The sequence below is a fragment of the Oculina patagonica genome, chromosome 3, assembly GCF_052425735.1.
Source record: "Oculina patagonica isolate OP01 chromosome 3, crgOcupat, whole genome shotgun sequence".
NCBI classification, from domain to species: domain Eukaryota; kingdom Metazoa; phylum Cnidaria; class Anthozoa; order Scleractinia; family Oculinidae; genus Oculina; species Oculina patagonica.
In genome coordinates this window covers 17,889,637-17,900,396 of record NC_135760.1, presented here as the reverse complement: position 1 = coordinate 17,900,396, position 10,760 = coordinate 17,889,637, and positions in this window count along the sequence as shown.

Genomic DNA, 10,760 nt, shown 5'->3' with positions numbered 1-10,760 from the left:
TGTTTGGGCCTGTTCGCACTACGCGAAATTTTGTTGTTTTGCAAAAAAATCTGTCAACGCGAAACCATTTGTAGTGCGAACGATTTTCGTGACCCACCAAAATTTTCGCAAGTGCTACCAAACTTCAAACACGCCGTCGACTAGCTTTGGAGGCCTACAATTTTTTGTCAGGCGAGAAAATCTTTTGTTCCTTGACAGATACCCTTCAACGGGTCATCAAATGTCAAAATTGATCCTAAGCAAATCAATGTTTACGCCGCTATTTTATAGCGGTAGCCGAAAAGAGATGAATTATAGAGGAGAGAAACACCGATTCCTATTTGTTTGTACCAAATGCATCCTATCCAGTTGTTCAACTCTGCTTCAACTACATATGGCTATCAATGCGACTCTCAGGTGGACAAGTTACGGTCACAGCACTGTCAGTTCATGCCAGCAAGTTTACGATTCTCAACTCGCTACCCAGCAGCAGTTCTTCCAAAAAGTAGGCGCTTCGAATCATTCGAACGTTTCTTCCTGACTGAAACGAAATAATTGAAGGAACGCACACGAAACATGGTTTCTATTTCGATTCGATTGATTTTTGTGGTTTCACAAATAATTTTACATGTCTCAAGTGCGAACGCGCCCACAAAAACCAAAATTTCGCAGTTACAAAATTTTCAATTTTTTTGTAAACACCAAACCAAATTTTTCGTCCTAGTGCGAACAGGCCCTTTGTTCAAAAAATAAGGAAATTGCTAATTTGTTTAAGAAAAAAAATAATATCTCGAAAAAGTAACGCCTGTCGAACGTTTAAATAAATATTAATGTTCTCTTCGATAATCGAGCCTCAGAGTTACGCGGATGCGATATTATCTTCCGAGGGCATCGTAGCCCAATTTTATATTTGTGTTTTGGGTTGTGTTGGGGATATTTCATCCTTGCATGGTGAGTCACGATGGTTGCTGGCTTGTTGGAAAGGCAAGAGGAGGAAATAATTATTGCTACGGCGATTTGAGGCCACCTAACGATGCTTTGGCGAGGGCCGCGAGCACACCACCTCGTACAAAGGTCTGTCTGAACCACATGCAATCGATCGAAAAAGACGACATGAGATGTTCAGCTACTTTTTCAGAGACACAAGTACAAATTGATTTCCATTCCAAGGAGCCTGTGCGAACACACTGACAGACGAGAAAACAAACAAACAAACTGGCAAGAAATACCTTATTTTCACTTAATTTTGCGAGTTCTAAATTTTGCGATTTTCGCAATTAAAAAAAAAAACGCGAAATTTAATACTCGCGAAACTGAAATATAGGACACGCGAAAATTAAAATTGCGAAATTTAGTATGTATAGTATCAATAAGATAATAAAATTTAATTTCTGAGAGATTTTGCTCGTCAAAACCAAGAAAGTATTACTAAAGATCATCTTGATTTGGAAAAATCTTATTTACATCCACTTTCTACACACTAAAGGCGCGTTTACACGGCAGAGAAATTTGGGTACGGACCCGTCACAAAAATGGTCCGGACCTAACCGCTTTTGTAGAAAAACAGTCAAATCAAGACTATGGCCCCGTTTTGATTTGACTGTTTCTCTACAAAAGTGGTTAGTCCGGACCATTGTTGTGACGGGTCCGTACCCAAATTTCTCTACCGTGTAAACGCGCCTTAATTTACATAAGCGATTTCTAAAACCGGTTTCGTCTATGACAGGGGGGGGGGGGGGGGGGGGGAAAGAAACGAGGTCTGGGACCGAGTAGCGATGCTCTCACAACTTGCAAAGCGATCAATTCACGATGTAGTCAGCGGTTTTTGGACGATGATGCAACAGGCAATCTTTTCCCGCGAAATGGAAGCTGCTATGTCGTGGAATCACTTATTATAAAGGGGTTCAATTCTCTTAACTAAAAATCTAAAAGCAGCGTGTTTAAATCCGAAAATTTCGTCATCGTCGTGTAGTTTTAAGAACGCAGAATTTTGTGATGCCGTGCTACTTTTCAGTGCTGAAATGCAAATGTTTGACATGTTTGTACCACGATTTTCAACTGGCCCACATGGGGATTGTAAATGAAGTAAAACAAAGAAAGACCAAGTCAACAAACAACCTCAAACAATAGAGCAAGAACAATAGCTCCGACCAGCGCGGGAATATTCGATCGCCACGTTTTCATTACCATTCCCGTGATGGTTTTATTTCATAACAAACACCACATATTGACACCAAGAACATTTCCGGAGAAATTTTCGCTGCTTTAAAGTCAAAACTTAGAAAGTCTTTTTTATTACTACATTTATAAAAAAAATCGAACTCTCTCACTGGTCCCATGTTTTTGTTTTGGCAAGTTTACAAAGAAAGGAGCTGCTCATGCGCCTTAGAGACATCCGCTGACTACCGCCCCGATGATTGCTTTGCAAGTTGTGAGAGCATCGCTCAGATTTCATATAAGAGAATGTATGGGAAGTTGCTTCCCCCCCCCCCCCCCTGGTCTATGACCTTGTCAGTTGTTCCCGTTATGAATGTAACGGGAACTTTTCGTGACGACGCTATGCTGAGACAGGTCACAGATTCGGTTATGATTAACAAAATTGACGAGAGGAAGCTAATGTCCGTATCCCAAGAACTGTTATCACGCTGTAGCGAACTGAAATAACAGTAAAAGTGAGTCCGCTATGCGAACATGTGTGGACTTCATTTGAACAAGAACATTGAGAAGCTTGAGAAGCTTAAAATCGGGCGCTTTGCCTTGAAAGGCAGGGTTCAGTACAGCAGAAACCACGAAGCAGTTACTTAAGTAGCACTCAGTCCGACTGTGTTTGTGTAAGTCACAGGGCTTGCATGAGCTGTATTAGTGTGCATAATATAATATCTAGAACGTTGTCGAGATTGCATTATTACTTAATGACATGATGGTTTCAATTTATAAATGTGTCTCACACAATACAAATAAACGATTGAAGTAGACGACTAGACAATGTAAAGTTTTAAGACTTAGCAAAGTGCAGTGTATTGGTAATACTGTAAGGTGCGGTTTCACCTGAAGGTCGTGTGCTTTTCGGTATTTTCCAGGCATTGCACTTTGATGGGACAGTACTACAACTGTTTACCGGGGAACTACTATTGTCAAGAAAATGATCACAACTTGTTGATGAATGATTGAACATTTGTTTCATACCATTACTGTAATAGCAATTGATGAAGGCTTTTAGTCCTGAACCAAAGTATAAGGACTGGGAAATACTGAAACCCATTATCAGCCACCTTAAACGGAAATATCTTGTTGGTGTTTCAAGGAATCCAAGGAAACTTCACTCATCCCATGTATCTATGTATTGCGGTATTTTGTAATTTTTTGAGTGATTTTTGGGGATGTTTGGCAGGTGATAGTTTTTTTAAAAGAATTAGTAAAATTTAGACAACTAAGAAATATTGAAAATTTAATGTGAATCTAACATTGGAATTTGAAGTTAGAAATTGGCAGACGGACACCAAACAGTCCCGTGACATCCTGGAGTGTTTTTGCATGGGGGTCAACTGTGTGATGATGTTTCCATTTTTTTCTTCAATCCCCACTGATAAAGAACTGTTGTTGGTGTTATGTTGGTGTTATCACATGTCAAGCCTTTAACAAGGTATGAAAGAACACAAGGATTTAAATTATTCTGGTGCTCAATTTTTGCGTAACTAAAATTAATGTTACTCAAATTCCTGATGGATTCTGTCTTAAACTGTTACGAGCTTAGTATTTCCAAATTATTGCATGTCAATGTAAGGCAAGACAAGACATGCCTTGGTTCTTATGTAATTCTCTTAAAAACACATAAGATATTGACTATAATTTTGTCTGTGCTATGGCAATTCACAGTGGGGTGGTCTTGATGTGTCTTTAACTTGTAGACTGGACTGGACTAGTAAAACGCGGACTAGTAAAACGCGGACTTGTAAAACGCCTCTAGACACTTCGAATTCCTTGGCCACAATCATCTTACGGCTCTCTTCAATACATAATGTCTCAAAAAAACAGTAACCTCAGAAAGAAGTCAGAAGCAAATAAGGTCGAAAGACCGAATTTGAACATATAACGGCAAATGTTCTAATGTCACGAACGTAGGAGTCGTGTAGGCCCGTCACCTTTATTTACCACATACTGCCCCCAAATTAAAACAGTACCCTCAGAAAGAAGTCAGAAGCAAATAAGGTCGAAAGACCGAATTTAAACATTTAACGGCAAATATTCTAATGTCACGAACGTAGGAGTCGTGTAGGCCCGTCACCTTTATTTACGATTGACTGTTGATTTCTGGACGGGCCCCGTTCTACCTCGTGCGAGCAATACAAACGACTGCACTCAACAGACGTCAAGTAGTGGAAAGAAAGAAACATATGCACACAACTCATAGCATCAATCCCGTTGTTTTAGTAGGGGTTTGCAGAACGAACATGTGCTATACTGCAAAAACATCTCCACGCTAAAACAGACCATAGAGTGCTCAAAAAAGCTAGAAATATGCCGTCGAAGAAACACACAAGAGCTTCAAACACAAATTGTTTCGCTTGCTAAACCGTTTAGTTTTATCCGATTTACAAGCGCTTGTTTTACAAGTCCGCGTTCTACAAGTCCGTGCTTAACAAGCCCTCGTTTTACAAGTCCGCGTTTTACAAGTCCGCGTTTTACTAGTCCTCGTTTTACAAGTCCGCGTTTTACTAGTCCGCGTTTTACTAGTCCGCCTTTTACAAGTCCGCGTTTTACCTGAGTCCGCGTTTTACTAGTCCGTGTTTTACAAGTCCGCGTTTTACTAGTCCGCGTTATACCAGTCCGCGTTTTACAAGTCCGCGTTTTACTAGTCCGCGTTTTACTAGTCCAGTCCAGTCCTCAAAATACAGTATCCCAAAACTCCCCGCCCTCTAAAGATAAGTCCTTGACGGTTCTTGTCGTTTTTCGGTGCCTATTCATCTTCGGCATCTTTCTCATCCACCTCTCGTTCTGTCCTGTGTCTGACATCACACGAAAGAAAAGCTGATTCTCAAAAAATCTGCCACAAAAGGAAATTGACAAAAACAATATGAAAACCATATATCGAAAGTTTCTTATTCTAAAATTTTATCATACGTCTTAATTCAGAGCTACAAAGAAGTTCCTCCTTTTGAGTTATTGATACTGTTCTTACAGTACCTCTTTCCACTAGCGAAATTTTACAAAATTCCTTCGCGGCGAAAAGGTAGCGCGAATCCAGAACAGACTCCAATCGAGAGTGCGTTAATTCTAGATTACTATTAATTAACTATTACAACATTCATTTTTAAAATAGTTTCCCAAGCCGACTAAGCTAACTAAACGTCGAGTGTATCTTTCAGTAAACAAAACATGCCGTTATGACGCCGGAAATCCAGCTCACGCATACTATACCCCGTGACTCACGCAAACCTCCGACTTACGTGCTACTACAGTCATTCCTTTCTAAACATTTTTTTTGACCACCACCGTACCTTTCTACCCAAAAAACTCATGAAACCGCCCGGTTTTAACCTGTTTTAACCTTTCAAAAATTAGAGCGTTCGAAACTAAATAAGATCCGTAATCACAAACAACATACAGCCGTTTACCAGCACTCTTTAAAACTCCTGAAACCCTTCAAAATCAGGCAAAATAAATCTTTGAAATAACCTTTATCAATGTTTCTTATTTTTTATTCATTTCTATAAAATGCCTTTCATACACTACTGTCAAACAAAAATTTCAATTTCCTCAAAGTTTCAAGACAAAAGAATAACAAATATTTCGTGCACAATGTAATTTGATTAAGCCAAAATTATCACGTCTAAAAATACTTCAAGCAATTCAGTGAAAACCCGTTTTTTTTTTTCGTATCAACGAAAACCACTTTCGAATAATCAATACATGAAAATAACAATAAGATCAAAAGGAAGAAAGGAACCTTTCTAATTATTTGAAGACTTTCAAAGCCGTGATATTATGCATCCAATCCGCGATAAAATTTAATTACAACAAAATCCAAGTTCTCATTTTGAATTCCATTTTTTTCAGTTGATACCTTTATCCAACTTGTGAAAAATTCCATTCAAGTTCCTATTAATACTGTACATTCCCAATGTTTTGCTCAGGTCTTCAGAAGCGTCTTACTAACCAAATCTAAAATAATTCCAAAACATGCTGTACAAACATTCTACTCTTTGTGACAAACGACTTGACGACCAATTGTTCAGAAATGAAAATCGACACAGTTCTTGCTAAATAAAAAAAAAAGTTTTACGGCGGAGTCAGGCTCAAAAAATATACCGCAAGATCACACCCCCATTCATAGTCAGAAACCAGCAAACCATCTAGTTTGCTAAAAAAAAACACTGCGTGACATCAATGACGTTACCTTTTTCATTTACAAAAATAACTTTAACTTGTCAAAGTAAATGCAATTTCACAATGGTGAATATCAGTACAGTATGGGGCCCAGTTCTCGGCCAGGTCCAGTTCTCGGCCACTTTGTGTTTAACGCGTTTTTTCACACTCCAGTTGAATCAAAAGAAAAAGGTATTTCCTTCAAACGATAGACTGATTCATGTGCTTTAAGTATCTTGAGTTTGATCGTTCAATTCGATATAGAAAGCTCACACGTCGAGTTTACGCGGAGGTAGGTGAATTTGCATTCCCGAAAAAGTTGTTTGTTTACGGCTCCAAATTCATGGATGTAGTTAAATTCGTATTTTATCCAAAAGCCCCCACCATACGAGCTAATTTTTGGCATGTGAAACGTAGAATAATTCAGCTTTCTGCTTTAGTTAACTTTTTGTTGAACCGTTGTATTTTTTGGTCTTAATTTACTTCGAAATTTTTTCTTGCGACGTTTGCGTATTTGCCAGTTCTCGGCCACCCTGCTCGCTATCACAGCTTAGCGCTTGGTTTTTAATATAATTTCATCTGCTGCTGCCAGAATGAAAGAAATAAATGTTTTAAAAATAAAGTTCAATCTTATCTCTAAGTTTTGAGCTGACTCTTGTCTTGTCTATTATTTCTACAACACCTAAATCTTTCAAGACCTTTTCACTGCAAAATAAACCATCTAAATGCACGGGTCACACAATGCGGTTTTGCCAGAACCTGCACATAGGCAACTAGGCGCGTTAAAATCCTTCTTTTCTAAAGTAAAACAAAGCATCATAAAAATAATTTGGGATCGATATAGTATAAATAGGTTTACAGAGTGATTTTATGACTGTGAAAATTAATTGAGCATTTTTTTACAGATAATTACGCACAAGCTTTTTAGTGGCCGAGAACTGGGCCCACAAATGGAGCTTTTATTTGTATTATTGCTCGGGCAAATTAATTTTTGACCGGTCGATAGCTTTACACCAAAAAGCTGAATAATGTAGCTAGCTCTGGGAGAAATTTCAAGTTCCTGCGGTTCTTCTGAGGTAAGAAATACAAGTTTACGTCAAAAGTGGCCGAGAACTGGGCCAAGGTGGCCGAGAACTGGGCCCACAAATGGAGCTTTTATTTGTATTATTGCTCGGGCAAATTAATTTTTGACCGGTCGATAGCTTTACACCAAAAAGCTGAATAATGTAGCTAGCTCTGGGAGAAATTTCAAGTTCCTGCGGTTCTTCTGAGGTAAGAAATACAAGTTTACGTCAAAAGTGGCCGAGAACTGGGCCCCATACTGTACTTTGCCCCGTAAGCTTTTTTCTCTGTCCTTCCGCCGAAGCAAAAAAACACAACCTGATTACACATTAACCCAAAAGTCGACCAAGTGTGCCTGCAACGATTTCCTGTCAAAACTAAAATGAAAACCATTGCGGTATGCGTCACCCGTAGCGGTTTTGTAGCAACCCCAAGCTATCCCCGTCTTTTTGGCCGCGCCAGGAGACTACGCTCTAGGACGACCAAAGGGTAAACTATAAATCGGCCACGCCCGATTAATAAAAGTTGACATTATGAATTAATCAATGAGTTACTGTAGCAGTCAACAACTTCAAGTTTCGAATCGAGTAATTCGAGATACAAGGCGAAAAAACAAAGAACTTATCAATCAATTTATTTTTTACAAGACTGTTGGAAGAACAAAGTGTACTATTACTTGTCTTATGTACTACGCTTCAAGAAACACACGTTACCATTGCCGCTTGGGATGTCACGCAATGTGAATGAGCGTGGCGTGTCACGTCGTTCACGACAAATGCCTTTTTTTCATGCAAATAAAAACCTAGAATTCTACAAGAACAGCAGTTATTAGACCAAAAGCCTTTCCTTACCGCTAGCAAGATAGGATACTATTTTCATTAAAAAAAAAAAAAATGTTGCGTGGAGCACGTGAACTGTCTCGCATCGCTTGTTTACACAACCCTTTCTTTTTGTGTAAAGCTTGTGTAAACAAACAACTCATCGAAAAACTTATTTTCTTTCAATGAGTTCTTTTTTTTAACCTTTTTGGAATAAGAACGTTTCAATAAGCGGAGAAATATATTTTTCTGTTTACGAAATATTCACTTGGAGTCGGTGTTTTGAAGTCGGTGTTTTGAGGCGGCGAAGGACGTTATTTGAACTGACAATAAAATTATTTTGTCGCACGGTATTATATTCTTCATGACAATGTTTTAGTTCAGTTCTAAATTCGACATCGGTCTTTTGTTAAATATACTACTTGAGAGAAATGGAGCAGGTGAATTATATCCCGGAGTCCAAGACAAGTAAAACAACATGATCAGCGAACTTGTTTTGATACAACTCGTTGTGCATTATTAATTGTGTGTGGCAAAGCTGAAAGAAAGAAATAACCAGTTGTTACGACCGCAGTTGTTCAGCTCATTAGATATGCAGATTTCAGCCGTCGCGATTGTTATTTCACTTTTCATCTACGCCACCGCTGCCTTTGAAGTTGTTCCTTGATGTATATTTTTCAGCCACCACATCTGGGTTTACTGCCTTGGCTGCCCATCTCACCGAAACTTCGGATTCTCCGATCACTGTCGAAAACTTCCGAAAGCACTAACCCGAGTTATCACGGAAAGCGGCCCCCTTATCGGAAAAAACTGCATCACAACAATGTGTAGACTTTAAAGTCCACACAAAAACTCTTGTTTCCGGGTCCTTGTAGCAAATTATAAGGACCTGGTGTCGAGTAGTTACTTCTCGTGTGTTACTACATGACGTATGTTTATATTCAAATTTTGTATGGCGAACAACTGACGAGGTCTTAGACGAAACCGGTTTTAGAAATCGCATATATAAATAAGTGTGTAGAAATTGAATGTAAATTAGATTTTTCCAAATCAAGATGATGTGAAATAAAATTCAAGCTGTTGCTTTATTTATTTCAGTTATTCCAACATGTCTCAGCTTCATGTTTAGGGTTTTATTGTTTTTTTTGTTTGATTTTGTCCATCAGTTATCTTCCACTCCATCACTCTCACTGTCAGAACTGTCCTCTGCTGCTAAGTTCTTCAAAATCTCGCTTGTGCAGTCGTAGATGTACCTATCGGGTATTAAGGCTGTGGAATACCTTATGCTTTGTTATGTTTAGCTTGTTTTGTTTGCGGGTTTTTTTGCGATGACGATCATATTAATCATGTTACAGTTCTGAGGTCAAAGCTACATATTGAAGGATAAAAAAATTGCAAAATTTAATTGCACTCCAATTGCACTCCAATTCTACCTTGCTCTCAAAATTGGGAAATTTTATACTCGCGAAATTTGGCTTTTGATTTTTCCCAAATTTAGTGAGAATAACGTCGCCGTTGTTGAAGATTGCTCGTGAAAAAATACAAAAAAACGTGGTCATACTGTGTTAGTGTTCTTGACAAACCAGGTGCATGTAAAAATGATCTCTTTGAAAGGTAAAAAAAATGCTTTGGCCACTCACATATTGAGAGGGTTGGAAACTAAAATTTCGGAGCACTCGCTGTGACCTTCTAGCGCAGATTAGTTTTCACGTCGTCCAGTCTCCATTAAAGAAAAGGAAAATTTTACCCCCCCCCCCCCCCCCTCTCGCCTACGAATAATATAATATATAACTTAAACTTCAACTCATTGTGCCACCTTAGTGGTCGATCGCAATGCAGACTTCAATTTATTTCTTCAATGAAAAATTGCCAAAAATAGACTTAACTCCACACTAAAACACGAGCACACTTACTTGAAAAGTTGAAAAGCAGTATTTAATTTAATACATATTCCCAAATTCCTTTAGTTCGCAAGGAAATAAATGTCAAAATTGTACAGAGAGAGAGGCCGGAAGATCGGAAATATAACCATCTTGCCGCGATTCGCGGCTCGTTGGACGAATCAGTGTATTTTTTACCAGAAGTATTGCTTTGTACAAGTATGTCCATCATGTAACAATCACCAAACGGATGCCATTTTTGTCTGTTTACGAACTGCAAGTTCGGAACACAGCTTTGTTAACGGTTTTAAAATGTTGGTAAGCTAATGGCTTATGGACAGTGTAGATAATTTTGAAGTGGAAAGTTAAAGTGACGCTTATTTTGAATAATAAACAGAAAATGGTACTTGCCAAACCAGCCAAGTGATCCGTGATTTGTACTCGCCCGACAGTCTTCACACTCGCCTGGGCGAGTAGGCGAGCGCTAGTTTCCAACCCTGCATATTGGTCTCCTTGGGGGGTGTTATTCAAATTGGTAACAATGTTCGCGCCAATTACGGTCGCGGCTGTCCTGTTTGGCGCGGTTTTGTATCGGAATTACCGCGAGGGCCGGATGCACTTCGCTGATCCTGTATTGGCCTGGTTGGACAGCTGC